General features: G+C 34.7%; 1 protein-coding gene across 3 annotated transcripts in view; it reads left to right on the forward strand.

The window, feature by feature from the left end:
* Positions 1 to 16,388, forward strand: part of LOC128675506 (uncharacterized protein) — a 152,885-nt gene that overhangs the window by 62,519 nt on the left and 73,978 nt on the right. Inside the window, exon 3 of one of the 3 annotated variants that reach the window (XM_053754958.2) lies at positions 1,587 to 1,660. The exons of the other annotated variants lie outside the window; for them this stretch is intronic. The gene's annotated coding sequence lies outside the window, so the exon portion shown is untranslated. The remainder of the gene's footprint in view (positions 1 to 1,586; positions 1,661 to 16,388) is intronic. 3 annotated transcript variants of the gene reach the window in all.

The raw sequence follows: 16,388 nt of genomic DNA on the forward strand, positions 1-16,388 counted from the left end.
GACAGCTAGGTTATGTCACTTGTCAACAAACAAAATGGCGCGTAATATTTTGCTGTTGCTATTGAAATCTACTATTATATTATGGATAATTGCAGCTATTGTTGAACTAAATAGTCATGTCATGTGGATGAACTAGGTAGGTGTTTGTGTAAAAAAGTTATTATTCAACTAGCTTTGCCCAGTTGTTACAGTTCTGTGGGAATTCGGAGTTCCTCGATAAGCATAATAAATAATACAAAATCAAACCAACTGTATGTAATTTCAGCAATAAGCGCCTTCAAACAAATAATATCCATAATAGACAGTAAGTAGATATAGACGTTTCTTGCATTTAAAATTCTCTATACCTACTAGCTCTTACCCGCGGATTCACCCCCGTAAATTTTCCACGGGAACAGTTATTTTTCCGAGATGAAAGGTACCCTATGTCCTTCTCCATACTTCACAAGAAGATTGGCTCAGTAGATAGAGCGTTAAGAAGTAACAAACATATTTAATTTCGCATTTATTATTTAGTTAGGATTAAGATTCTACAGTCCATAACGAACTAATTATTCTGCACGAGATACCACATAGCCTGCCGTAATAAAGGCCAATTTGTATTGAGTTTGTTTAGTACGTTATGTAGTTGAGAGTACTTGTAAATCAAGGTAGATTACACGGCAATATGATCCTTAATTGATATTCAATTGATCGCATATCAAACACGTGAGGCCTTAGCAATCAAAGATGGCGGTCTGAAGATGATACCAGTTCTTGCGACCTTAGCACAGAATAGGTTTAATTTCAAATTATACAAGAATATTGCGCGACTTTACAGCATAGTTTATGGCATAGAGGAGTTATTCTTAAAATGTGCTCTGCGGAGCCCTAGGGCTCCTTGTGCTTAGCATTTGTTTCAGAATTAAAGTTTTTAAAGCAAACATTCGATCGATTTTTACAGGCTTTTGTTTAGTTGTACCGTTTGTTTTGTTATGTTTACTTGTCTGTCTATAATTGATTATAGACATGCATCTTGCAAGTTATATTTATCCTACTTCCAGTTGTCCCACAGAGATGGAAATTCCCGCGTCGCTTCAGTTTCCATGACAATGCATTATTATGATAAGCATGACCTGATGGTGCATGCACCCAGGATCGGCTCTCAACGAGGAAACTCCTTAACGGTTTACAGCACGGACATGGGACAATTTTTGTCAGACGTTAAATGCCACACGATCTCAATCCGACAACAATAAAAGCTTGCGACAAAAATGACATTTTTGCAAAAAAAAAAATGTTTAATAACTAATTTAGTTTAATACCTAATTGTAGTGTCAAATAACATTATGTACTGTAAACAAATAAGAGCTAATTATACTTTTAAATATTAGCATAAATGGTCAAATATAGGTAATTGTTTAGAGGTCGCGTAATGTGTACCGTTGTGTATGTTTATCTTGCGTGTTAGTCCATAATTGACCTTGCTTTTGACTCGTCCTATTATTCTTCTAATAATAAATGGTTTCAAAGTCAAGAACGACTCAATATGACTTTATAAGGTGTTAATTTTTTTATTTCTGTGACATGTCTCTTTTGTGTTGTAGTGTCAACAAATTAAGGGGGCGCCATATTAAATCTGTGGTTCCGCCAGTGTGCCGGATTCTCGTCACCATCATAGGTATTTTGATAAATTTATTTTCTGTCTAAACCTTTATTAATTCTATCTATAATAGTATCGGGAGGAATCGCAAAACACATATTTTGAATTTTTCCGAAGTGTTCCTTCGTCTTTATAATACGAAAAGTTCAAAGGATGAAACGCCTAACGACTCATTATGAAGCTGCATCTGCTGATCATTAAGGGTGAGTTGCACCAGTCAACTTTGACGTTGACTTTAACCTGCGCACCGCAGACGTTTAGAAAATGATGGCGCACTTTGTGTTTTTCTGCCCGTGTTGACTGGTGCAGCCCACACTAAATTTAAAGTTATTTAGTTTGATAATTTTGTGTTACAAAGTGTCGTCAAAAAGTGACGGCATATTTTTTTAAATTTTCTTTTCAGTCCCTTATTAAATTTATTTGCAAGTCTAATAGCTGCCAAAGTTCAGACCAGGGCGGGGAAAAAATGGAATATAAAATTTGAAAAAAAAGTTTGGATTAATTCATAGTCAACTTTCTTTTAATACATAGGTACCTAGGTAGTTTTCTATTAAGAAAACTACTTAGGTACCTTATATTCTTAAGAATTCATTCATATAATTCAGTAAAATATAATAAAATTCAAAATTCTTGGTTTCAAGCACTAATCTTTTCTCATAATATCATACGAAAATAGCTACATAAATCTCTAAAGTATTTATTTAACCTGAACACATATTTAATATACAACATTTTATACAAAATTAAACAATTATATAGCACAATGTTTAGAAATAAAATCGTATAAAAATCTATTTAAAAAATAACCTTTTTTTTTTAAATCTGTGACACGAACAGTCATACGCAATAAAAACCGATGGTTGCAAACATCCAATTAAAAAACTGCAAACTAAAAATCGTAAAAATATTTTAGACTTGCAAATGTGGAATCAATGGGTTTTTGACCGCGAACCAGTTCTATTATAGTATAAGGTCAGTTTGATTGTTGATGAAAATTGCTTGTGGGGGGCAATGACCCCACGATGGGAGGACTTGGATGTCCTCAAGGTATTCAATTGCCTTTTATAGATAGAGAATTAAGTCTCAAATTAAAACACATGAGGAATAGACATATTAAAAAAACCCGACTTACAATATTCATTTCGCTACAACTTTTGAACGGCTTAACCGATTTTCATGATACATGGCTATGAACACTCGGGATACAATTATCTATTACACAAAATAAACTAAACGAAAATCGGTTGATCCGTTCGGGAGCTACGATGCCACAGACAGATACACACGTTAAACTTATAACACCACACTTTTTGCGTCGGGGGTTAAAAATCTTTGTAATCATTTGCAACTTTCTGTCCACATGCTCAATCCATACAAAATTAATACTTACAAAATACAACTTGGGGTAAATGTATGGATCAAGGGATTTTTTTCTCGATTTCATGGTTACTCCCATACAAAAAGTTGTTCAGTATAGACAATATTGTGTCTTTATGATTGGTCATTCCTACTTCATTTCGTTCGTGCGAAAGGTTCCAGGTTCGAATCCTACTCGTGCCACACGAGTTTATATACCAATCTGACTCATGTATAGTAGTTTTCATCGATCACCACCAGCTTCCGGTGAAGGAAACCTGCACACTGGTTGATTGTGAACATGTGTGTGAAATGGAGAAGGCAATGGTAAACCACTCTATTACTTTATGTGTGTTTCGTTCCACGATTCTCAGCTATGAGGAAATACGACTTGAATTCTAGAATGAATTTATTCAGGTGATTCAGGCTGCAGTTCATCCAATATTGTCCAAATTAAAAAGCAGATTGTCATCACTCGGAACCCAATTATGGATCCGAGCTATCTGAATATTGGAACATATACTCGATAGACTATCCAACTCGATAGGAGACATCGAATCGTAATGTCACTCGATTTGCTGCAGTTTGCACTTCACAATCGTTATTGGTTTGATTGTATTTGGTGTTTGTCAATAGATGTTTTTAGGGTTCCCTGCGTCAAAACAAATTGGAGACCCGTATGGATCACTTTTTGTTGTAGATATTTTCTTTAATGACTATTCTCTACTTGACCGATTTGACAAATTTGTACCAACTATTAGTATAAAGTAGGCTTTAACTTTTTTATGAATAAGAATTGATCACAACTGATATGTTACTGATAAAAAATTATACATAAACTTATATTTAAAAAATGGTAAGCCCTTCTAGCATAATAGGGACCAACACTGTTTGAATGAGTTTCTTTCGGCATTTCTTCTCAGCAGTGATCGTTCCGAAATGCTAGTAGTTTGTAGCTTTGGTAAATATCATTTAATTTAGAATATGACGTTAAAAAGTGCCTGTGAAGGCCTAAATTCAGAATGGATGGAAATTATTTGATTTTGATTTTATATAAAATACGTGCATTTCCTTCTTTAAACCCAATAGATTGCCCCTGCGACAGGTGTGTAAGTAACCTACCTAAATGTCAAACCAACTATTATCATAAAGTAGACCTTTTTATGAAAAAGGAAGCGAAAAAATCCTATAGAAGTGTCAAGAAGATAGGAACGGTCGTGTCAGCACCAAGGCAAGAACTTGATAACCAATTAAACATACAAACAAACTAAAACAATGCGTTATTTATACGAACGTCACCTTGTAAGGTCGTAGGAAGGTACTTCGAGGCACTTATAAGGGCAACCAAGGTCCTTTGACCGAATGGATTGAATCGTTAACAGCTGATCGCATTAATTGTCTATGACTGTGACATAAATAAACAACGTTCATTCAATTGGTTTTGTTGATATAATATTATTTAAATCGGATTTTTTTTTTGTGAGTTATTTATTCCTGAAGGAATTTTTATGTAATAGTTTGATTAATTAAGAATGCTTTGTAATAATAATCGTACTAAAAATATAAATGCGAAAGTTAGTGAGGATATGTTTATGTATGTACCTATGTAGGTTTGTGATTCTTTCACGCAAATTCTACTGGACCAATTGTTATGAAATTTGGTACGCGGGTAGAATATAACCTGGAATAACACATAGGGTACTTTTTTACTCGAAATTCCCACGGGAGCGAAGCCCTGGAGCGCAGCTAGTAACCCATAAATGTCTTAAAATATCGGGTCCCCATGGGTCTTACAAAGCAATTTCCATGGAATAGAATCCATGGTTAATGATAGTAAGCTATAGTTTAACAAATTAAACTTGTAGTTAGGTACTTGTTTCAAACATAGAAATTAATAAAAAATCTTAAAATATTTTAAAATCAACATTAACATAATTAATGTATTTGGACTGAGAATTGACGTAGGTTACTGTCCTTATTGGAATTTCTTATTGAAACCGGTCTAATGTTATAAAAATCAGAATGGTTCTATAGCAAGGCCTTATTGATTGATTCATTCATTATAATTGTACAGTCAGCAGCACAATAACCTACCTAACTTGATGTCCAAATATACATCTGACTGTACACACTTTTTTCCAACCCGAACTCTAAATATCGGATATTTAACTAACTTAGATTGATTCCGAGTAAACGTATAACAGCATCGAATCAAACAAATTATGTAATTTGCTTGTTGGAACAAATGTTTACCAATGTTTTAGTTTTAGTGTTTGTATTTTAGTGTACCTATACTGCAAATTGTGACACAAAGGTCAACATTTATTATTGATACCTACATAACACAAATATTACAACGTTTCGCTTGGTTAAAGGTTACTATTGACTATTGTGTTATGCCCGCTCTACGTTGTCGTCGAACAGTTTGCCAAGCTTAGACGGATTCGGTAAACAGTGCTGGTTTTTCATTGTGATAAATAAAAGCAGTCATACCAACTACGCATTGTTCACGCATTCGCGTCGACATGTGTCTGAGTTCGGCGGCAGTCTTAACTAACATTACTCTGATTTTATCGTCAGATAACAATTTTGTATTTAGTACTACATAAATTTCCTTTCTAGCCCCACAAGCGGGCAGAGCCGCGGGCAAGAGCTAGTAATTAATATTTTATAATCAGTTAGACCATAACCACATGGCTCGATTAGGTATATATCGAGGAATTTATGTCTCGATTAGGTATACCAACGTATATCGAGGAATTTATGTTGAATGTGCGCCGTATTGTATAATTGATTGTATAAATGAAGTATTTCCTCAACTACAGGAATTATAATTCTATATTAATTATCGTATTAATGTGGTGTTACTATGAATGCTCAGTTATATTGAAACAGAAAGTGCTTGCTTGAGTAATTTAATTTTTTGTCTATATATACATGTAATAAAACTGCAAGTGAGCTATGTCTGTACATAGGAGATACAAAAAAAATATAATTAAGGGAGATTTTATGAGAACAACCTACATTTTTTCTACTTATTGCTAATTATGTTCTTAAAATACACATTTTCGACAAGAAAATACGTATATAGCCATGCATGGAGGTACACATTTCCCAAAATGTAAAAAAAAAAGTTGAATGCGAAAATCACTTTATTGTCTTTGAATCCGGATATCTCTCTGATCCGTTGTTGGAATCCTTTATGAATGGAGTCGCGGCTTGTTTACGTGTTGTCCCGGAAAATTCTGACACGAGTTATTCAAGATAAAGTCACAATCAACTAACTGATCTGAATTTGTCCAACAAATGTAAATAACAGTTAGTTGATTGTGACTTTTAATTTTTCTAATCAATAGTGTTGTTCCTAACACTGGTGTCAGATTTTTATTTTCAGTTTTGTTTTAATGACATAAAAGAAATTAAAAAGATAAGAAAACGAAAAGATAAATATTTAAAAATGTGGTTTTATGTCCTTTTAAATATGAAACACCACTTCAAGAGATGGGGTTTACCTCGGACTGAAATCATTAGTATAGTTTACACCCTAGGCAAAAAGACCATTTATAGACAACATTGTGCTATCACAACGCTAAATGTTGGTAGGTAATTTATTTATTATTTATTTATAACACACTCGTTTCATGTAATTACAATTTTCGGGCCAAGTTATAAACTCGCATGAATCCACAGCAAGGATCCTCAGTCCTTTTGTTCCAAATACAATTTCTACTATTTTCTATCCAACACCGATTCGTTCGTGTCTGTCTGTCTCAATCGGAATTTTAAATTTCCATTAAGTCTCAGTTGCTTTTTAACAGGTCTTTTTCATCGCGTCCAATCCAATAGTGCTTAAAACTTTTTTATTCATTTTTTGTGGTTTGGTAGACGTGCATTTTTGCACATAACTAGCCGTTGCCATGATACAGTATAACATATTAATTGTTGTGTATAAAAAGGCTTTTGACCTTGACTGTAAGAACATAGGTACTTATATCACACAAAATAAAAAAATATTAAAATCAATAAGTTATTTTTCACATATTTCATGTAATTTTCACGGCCGTGTAACACCGTTTTTATTGTGATTTAAAATACGACTCGGTCAATGTCATCTTTACAATGCCTTACAATTATACTTAACATAAAGTTTTAACCTTGCATAATAAGTATACAACGTGTAATTGTTCCATATTTTTTATTAAATACATATGCATTTACGCCAAGCGAGCGGCTGGTCTACTATGGCTAGTATGAGCAATTGATTGGATATAATAGACATTCTGGTTATCCAATCCAATCAATGGCTGGCCCGGGTGTGCCACAGGCTATGAAGGTTCGGCTGTGACTGTACTGCCGTCCGCCTGTCTGACGTCAACCTTCTTTGGGGATGTTATTGTTTATTTTTTTAACTATTCAAGCACTAACCATGTTGTATCCATGATCTGCAAATGGTGTTAATATAATTAATTTTAATTAAGTATATTGTACAAAATTACAATGAGAAAAAATATTAGTTAATCGACCTCTTATGAATGGTACATATTATATGGATGGTACAGTCGACAGTATATCAAGTTAGCCTGCATGAACCTATATGTCGCGGTAATAGCGGCGAGTTTGCAATGAATTTGGGTAGATTCATGTGCTGTTGACTGTACCTATAGGTACGTCACGGATCTGCAAAGACCAAAGACAAGAAATACGTATTAATAAATAAATACAGTACTGTTTATAGCGGACTAAAACAGTTTAAAAAATACAGTAATTCGTTTAAATCATTGTTTGCAGTCACAAATGCAGTGTTTTAATACTAAATAAATAAAAAAGTATTTATTATGAAATATACAGTACATACATACTAACTAAATCGAGGACAGAAAAATAATTTCACAAAGTAAGCCTGACCTAGTTCTAGCCTGTATTTTGGGGACTCTGTCCGTCTGGCAGACGTCTACCTCCCATCCACCATATCTACAAAATTAGTAATGTTGGTACCTAAAAACAAAATGGTTTAAAAGTACTACATTGAACAAATAATGACGGCGAAAGAATAAAATTAATTTTGACAAAAGGGCATGATTTCGGCAACAATTTCCCAACAATACGGGTAAAAAAAAAGTTTTAAAAACATTGTTTTCAACACGCCGGCCGTGAAAGAGTAATATTCTCCATTCTAACTTTTAGTTAAATAATGAACTCTTTCGTTCGCCGCACGGAAAATGAAGCGCGAATTATTTACTGTAAAAAAAATCTAGCGAATATGCACAACATTTATAACAATGTAATAACTGTAAAGGAAGAAATTACTTGTTTACAAAAGAAGTACCTTTGTGCCGGCGCGTCATGTAGGTTAAGCTACATGCCAATGGTCAGTTACGGGATGGGTGACCACAAAGATTGTGCTCCAGACTGTTACATATCACGTCCCACTGCTGGGCAAAAGCCTCTCCACTTTCTTTCCACGTATATCTCTGTCTCTGGGTTTTCCTCCCATCATCATTATCATGGCCATCTTCGAATTGAAGTTTGGAGGTCAGCATACGGAAACCCTGGCAGGCTTTGGGCCGCTATTTCCAGTTGGTTGTATCTAAGTGCGGTCCAATCCTTTATGTCATCAAACCACTGTCGTCGAGGGCGGCCAGGAGCTCTTTTGCCAGGGATTTTGCCTCTGATATGTATGTATATGTGATAAGTATATGATATTGTCTCATATGTATTTAATTTCCTCCCATCTTCTGTCGAAATTCCCAAGTTCATCTCGTCGTAAGTAGGCCTGTCTCATTTTCTGTATCCGTCAGTATCCAGGTGGTAATAATTTGAACTCATCTTTCGGAGTGTATACGATAAACATGACCCGCCCAGTTCCATTGTAGCCTAAAATTATTTTATTACTACAACTAAACATACTTAAATTAACTTCCTTCTCTCTAACACAAATTTTAACCGGTCACGGATTCCACAAAGCCTACCTCCTCAGATTTAACATTATTGATAACGACAAATGCCCCTGCGACGACACCACTCCACAGGAATCTCACACGTACTGAAAGAGTGTCCCATATTTGACAACAAAACCCTAGAATTCGATCTGACCAAGACCTCGACGTAAGAGGAAACTACTAATACTTTTTTTTAAATTCGTAGACAAAATTGTCTACAACCTCAAGACAATTAACGGAACCTAAATTAATTCCCTCCCAAAGATTTTCATTAACGTAACATAGATAGATACACGCTAGAAACTTTGTATCAAATAGCAGAGAAAAAATCGTGTATCTAAATAATGTGGCCTATGTACCAGTTTAAGCCCAAATGAAACTCTAATATTCCGAATAAAAAAAAAAACATACTTAAATTCAAGTAGACTTTTTACTTTATATTTCCAACAAAATTTAACAGTAAGTACCTACTGTGAATATTGTTTACATGTTGGAACACGTAATAAAAAACGGAGTGTGCCTAGTAGGTATTACAAATGTTTACATGCGATTTAATATGACGAAACTTACTAACACCATGTGTGTGTCTGACACTGTTCTGACCCGTGTCATAACTCTATGGATAAATCCAGTTATTTAGCAGATTTAAAGGTTAAATTCACTCTGTTTAAATTTTCTCATGTTTTTTGGTTTGTCTCATCCATAGAATTTTTATTTAAGGTCTCAAAGCTCTCTTTTGTAAGTGACAGATTGAAAATATATTTTGTATATAATCTTCTTTTCCTGTCGTTAAGACTAATGTATGATTTGAGACCAGTATGTGACTCTTTAATTCCCTTTTTATTAATTGCCGTGTTATTTTTAAGTACTTAATTATAGCCAGAATAGCTTCATCACGGGGCTTCGCTCCCATGGCAAATTCGGGATACAATGTGCCGTATGTATTCTACCCGTGGACCAAATTTCATCGAAATCCGCCCAGTAGGTTTTCCTTGATTGACTAACAATCACCTTCTTGTCCAAAATTTTGCATAAGATAAGTATATTTCAAAATCTCGGTGTATTAAAATGTACCTAATTGAAAAGTTTAGGATAAATAGTATACGGAAATCATCAAAATTGTAGAGAGCAAAACAAGTCACTCTTCTCTAGTCCATACATTGTTTAATCATTTACAGTAACGGAATCGCAAACTAAATTGAAAACAGAATCTAATCTGTTGTAAAATTATGGCTGTATTCGATTTGTTTCCTTCGTCAAAACGCGCGGCAAAAACGGAGTAAATCAGAATTGTCTATGGCAAAATCACAACGCGAAACTTCGTTTTTGTATACATTTGTTTTTGCTTATTTAGAAATCGTGCCGTAGCTATTGTTTGGATGATTATAAAGAACCCTCAAAGTCTTTTCAAATTAGATCTTTACCTTATTTATTTATTGTTGCTTTTCGAGATGTTTTCTTTTCCCTTTGCAGCATTCAGGGAATGATATTTAAGAAGTTATCGAATATTAGCTACGCCTGGAGATTTTATTCTTTTTTGTGAGAATACAGGGAAATGAAGTAGGTTACATCTATTTATCTTTTTGAAGAACTCAAATATTAGGATCTGTTTGTAAAATTTCCTTTTATTGCGTAGTATTATTATATTTTATTTTTCAGTATCATGAGCGTAGAACAGTCTTACTATAATTTCATCCATATACTTTTAAACTATATTTTACATATTCAAAACCACGAAAAGCTCAAAAAACTCAAAAAATAATTTTACCTAACGACCAGTCTGACACTTTACACACAATTTGAGAGCGATCATAGTATCCATACTTATGTTATAAATGCGTAAGTCTGTCTATCTGTTCCGCTTTCACCACGGATAAACCACTGAATCTATTTTGATGAAATTGTGTAGATTAAGGCACCATTTAAACATAGACTACTTTTTTTCAAAAATCAACCCCCAAAACGGGGGTTGAAATTTTGTATGGAAATCATGTCTCCCTTGTGCAGTGCAGTGCTTGTTGTTTCCCTTGAGCAGAGGTCATCACGCGGGCGAAGCGGAGGAAAAAGCTAGTCGCTTATTTCAAGGTATAGTTTTGTTCGAAAATAAGAAGTCTTGTAGCCTTCCCTCTTCAACCCTCAGAACCTGCACCTCAGAAGCCCTTTGTGACATCTCGGACAGGCGGGATTCCCACAGGACCCGCAATTTATGGCCAATAGAGGATTTTCCTTTTATTCCCAGTCCTTTGTGGATTAAAAGGTTTTTAGCACTCATTGTTCTGTGGGTGAATTATTATCTGTTATTAGTATTGTTTGATATCTTTGAATTTCAGAGCCATTTTGTGGGTCATTCGTCATAGGTAATAGAATGGAATAGAATTCGCTGATTGTGTTACATAATAACTATAACTATAGAAAAAAAACGGGTTGTACTCCGGGAGTGGCGCATTTTTGACGTCTTGCGAATTTTCGGGTGTCTAAATTTTGTGACTGTAAGTCTGGTATTTTAAATCTCAATATTTACTTATCTAAAATCATCCAAATCATGAATATTTTTTTACCACTGAGCAAACACAGGGGTGTCCTACCTGATGGTAAGTGGTTACCGCATCCTATGGCCTACAATATCAGAAGAAACATGCGCGTCGCCGGCCCTGAATTAAATACGCTTTTTACTTTTAATGTCATCTATTTTTAGGACGCGGTAGTGGCCCAGTTGTGGTTTAATGGTTAAGACGCCCGCCTGTGGATCGAAAGATCCCAGGTTCGAATCCTACTTGTGCCACATGAGTTTATACACAAATCTGACTCATGTATAGTTGTTTTCATAGACCACCACTTGTTTCCGGTGAGGGAAAACTTCGTGAGGAAACTTGCACATTGGTGGACAGTTTAATTCACTAATGCGTATGCGATCTGCCACTATGGTGGTGGGTAGTTGTGAAAGTCATGTCAGATGCCTTTAGGCGACTTGAATAAAATCTAACACCAGTGTTAGCAATACCACACTCGATATGATGATGACGATAAATTTTTATAAGAAATTTTTAATGAAAATCCCAGCAAATATGTCGTTCTTAGCATTCGATTTCGAACAGGCGTGGGCAATTAGAATTTAGGAAACAACAAAAATAGATAAATCATAATAATTTGGGCAATAACCGTTAAAAAGAATGAACGGTGTGAAATTATAAAAATTTTCCGCATAAATTATACGCATAGATAGGATTTTTTCAGCCGTTGCGTTTCAGCTTCACTTGGGACGAATGTTTTTATATAAAATTACTTGTGTAAATTATGCTCATTATGTGTTCTTGTTGATCTATGGTGCGTGGAACGAAAAAGGCATAATGACACAACCTACGTCACGCAGATTACGTGTTACATAAATACTGTCACAAAAATGTGTACAAAAGTTCTAATTGTGATAGTATGAAGGCCCTTAGTTAGCCCTTAGCACACTATCTCCGCCATCGCGTTTTAATCAATTTAATATCTTTTATATGCTTGTTATTGACATATTTGCTTGTTTCCGATGAAGGAAAACATCGTGAGGAAACCTGCACCGTGGTAGACAGTTTAGTTCACACTAGTGTATGCGACTACCTGCCACTAGATGGCGGTAAGTAGTCGTAAAAGTGATGTCAGATGCTTTTAGGCGACTTGAATAAAATCTGACACACGTGTTAGTAATAACACACTCGATATGATGATGATTTCCTAATGGACTAAATCGAAAATGGCGGCCACAAAAATCCATTTCACGGTTTTATAGCGGATGGTCTAACTTAAAATCTGGTATAGGTTTTATCGCAATACGTTGCTTAGAACCCATAGATAAAATTCATATTTATTTTATCTATGTTAGAACCAGAGATATTGACAAAATAATATGTAACAAAATGACTGAATTTTAATTCGATTCTTTGTCTAGAAGGGAAATTCACGCGGGCAAAGCCGCGGGCACAGCTATATTTTAAATCATGTGGTATATTCAAATAAATAGCAGTAGAACGAATCCCGTATATTTCTCTAGGGAGGTGTTGAACTAAAAGTTAAATATTTCTCCCTCGTCGAAAATGGTTACAAAATGGCGGAGTTACAACTCACATTATAATTATCAATTAAACAAATGTCCTGCGATTTGAAATTTCTGGAGTCATAGAAGTAAAATTTTAGTTAAAATTCAAAATTCTTTATTCTGCTTAGGATGAATACAATCATACATCATACGGTTTTGGACTAGGTTGGTCTATTCGGGTAGAAGCGGTGGTGGTGTAATGGTTAAGACCGCCTGTGGATCGAAAGGTCCCAGGTTCGAATCCTATTCGTGCCACATGAGTTTGTATACCAATCTATCTCATGTATAGTTGTTTTCATCGACCACCACTTGCTCCCGGTGAAGGAAAACATCGTGAGGAAACCTGCACACTGGTTGATTTAATAACTTGTGTGTGAAAGGGAGAAGTAACTTAGGTGTAAAATGGAGAAGGCAATGGCAAACCACTCCAATACTAATGCCAAGAAAGTTGTCGTGTGTGTTTAATTCCACGTAATGACCACGACCCTCAGCCTTGAGGAATACCTACGACTATGAAAAGATTTGGGTAGAAACTAATCAAATACTGATTGTAAAACAATCATCTAAGTACGTCTTCGGATATTAGACCAAAACAAAGCTCTCCATTGCTTTTCTACCCTATTGCGCTCATTGGTTTTTGGACATTTTCAAGTGTCAGGGTTCGTTTCGACGCTCACCAGTGTGGTTATTGTATATATTCGTTAAAAACTTATGCCAATATATTATGTAGACCTATGTAGGTCAAAATTTTAATGAAAATGAACAGCACCTTTATCGTACGCAAAAGGAACTATTAATTCTCCGTATAAATTTTCACATCCATAATTCCATACTAATATTATAAATGAGAAAGTCTGTCTATCTGTCTTTTCCGCTTTCACGCTGGACCGATTTTGATGAAATTTGGTATACTTATAGTTAATGGCTCAGGTTCAAACATAGGGTAGATTTAAAAAAAAAATCAATCCCCAAACGACTATAATGGGGGGGTGAAAGTTTGTGTTCCGCTTTCGCAGAATGACACATGCGGAAGAAGCAGCGGACAATAGCTAGTTTACTATACTATAACGTTCACAAGCCACACCAACGACGCCCCTTAGCGGTGAATTTAATCACATTTGCTCTCATTAATATAATTTATTCCCGAGAATGTCGCTACAAAAGAGGAGCTATTTATCAGGCTGTTACTAATATTGTAACACACTTGGCGAGTTTGAAAACCGAGCGGACGAGCGAGTAAATTGATCGAGCGTACAAACTTGTTACTATTTATAGAATAACTAAGTTTTTGCAGGGAAATTTCTTGCAGGAAATATACATTTTTACATAATGAAAAGTAGCCTATGTCCTTGTCCATTCATGAGAGAATTCAAGGAGTTTTGTTGAGTAAATAAAGCGTGTGAAGATATAAAATAAACAGACATAATTTGGCATTAATAATATTAGTTGTTATGACAATTGATTGCCGTTATCCTCCGTGATCCAATGGGTGTAGGCCTCCTTCCGTCTACGCCAATCACCTCTGACCTGGGCCATCCAGTTTAGGACTATTGTCGTACGTCAAAACTAGAATAAACCACGAACTTAGACCTCACGAACACAATAAATTTTGATGAGTTTTTACAAAATTGTTAATATTTCAAAAACGACTGAACTAATTATATTGCCATACGAATTTAAAAATTCTATTCACAGATACTTACATATCTTTTAAATTTCATCAAAATCCGACATACGGTTCGAAAAATCTCGTTACAAACAAACATTTATTTGTTCGTTTGTAACGATAACTTCATATTTATATGTATGTATGTACGTACATACAAAAATAATTATTTTTGCCCCAAGTAGAATGTTAGAGCTCGCTCGCTTCGCTCGCTCGGTCAATAAATTATGAATGTAATCAGTCCATGCTGTGCAACAGTTCAAGGAAAATATATTAAATAATTTTCATTTAATTCATTTCATTTAATTTTTTAATAATAAAGTAATCCTCGCTCAATGTGAACATTTTGAAATGGATCTGTGTGTAATGACGGGATTTGCCTCGTTACGAGCAGGCCCGATACTAAGCAGACCCTTCACGCGGGCCCATGTGTCCGTTTGTATGTAGCAGAATCCATAATAAGAAATATTTATTACGGCGAAAAGTTTAACAAATTCCGGCAACTGATAACTGAAACTTTAAACAAAATGTAGGTATTCTCGTTTTATGTGATAATAAGTAAAATTATGTATCTATTTAATTGATAAAGCACATTTATTTAGTATACACATACATACAATTTTTTACATCTTTTAAACTATGTCATAAAACTTTACTTTTGAGATAAAAATCAACATTCATATTATCATGCAACTAATTTTATTAATTCCATAATTAATTGACTAGGTATAGCATATACCTACCTAGCAATATTTTTTATCTAAAATGTATGACTTTCGCAGGAGACAAACGTATAAGGCAAAATTGCTTCACGTGAAAAATTCCGTTGTAATCTGTGTCGGGCAAATAAAGAAAAAAAAAACCACAAGTGCATTACTGTATCGTGCCCCGATGCAAATAGTGCCTAACCGCTGCCCTAGGGATGGCTCTAACGAGATTTCCGGGAACAGTGTTGCCATGAAAAACATAGATATGTTCAGTAGAAAATATGTTCTGGTCGAAATTAAAATGGTTAATTAAAATAAGATTAAAAAGACATAGCTTTTTTTATAAATAATTTAATGAAGAATTTTTACTTCTAAATATTTTGAAAAATGATTTTATTAATTCAAGAAGTACTTACCACTTATCGACCTCGACCCGACCGGGGATCGAACCAGGTACCTCTCGGTTCAGTGGCAAGCACTTTACCGCCACCGAGGTCGTCAGAACACGACAAAACGAAATCGAATCACGAATTAAAAATATAGTCAAGTGGTTAAGTGGTTAGTAGTATGGCTTTGATAAAGAATATTTAATTTGAATATGACGCGAAAAAGCGTGAGGGTCTAGTTTCGAAATAAATTATTGATTGATTTGATTCCAAGAAACTATTTTGCTACAATTTAGTATGTACTTATTTCATTATAAATTTCATTATAAATAATACATTTAGAATGGTGAAAATATAATAACAAAAATATAAACTTTATGTAACGTTTCCTCTGGGGATTTTTCTGTAAATCGTAGTGAGATGAGATGGCAATACCGGTGCATGTGTCGTGTCGTGTAAAATGGAATTTTATTCCCGCTGGCGCGCAAATCTAGCGTGAAAGACTTTCGATTAAGACAGCTTTTTTTGTGTAAAAGAATAAAAAAATCTCTTTTCTATGGTTTTATACTGCGATTTGCGCTACAAAATAATGCATAGGATCTATACTAATTACT

The sequence above is a fragment of the Plodia interpunctella genome, chromosome 14 (genome assembly GCF_027563975.2).
Source record: "Plodia interpunctella isolate USDA-ARS_2022_Savannah chromosome 14, ilPloInte3.2, whole genome shotgun sequence".
Lineage (NCBI taxonomy): Eukaryota > Metazoa > Arthropoda > Insecta > Lepidoptera > Pyralidae > Plodia > Plodia interpunctella.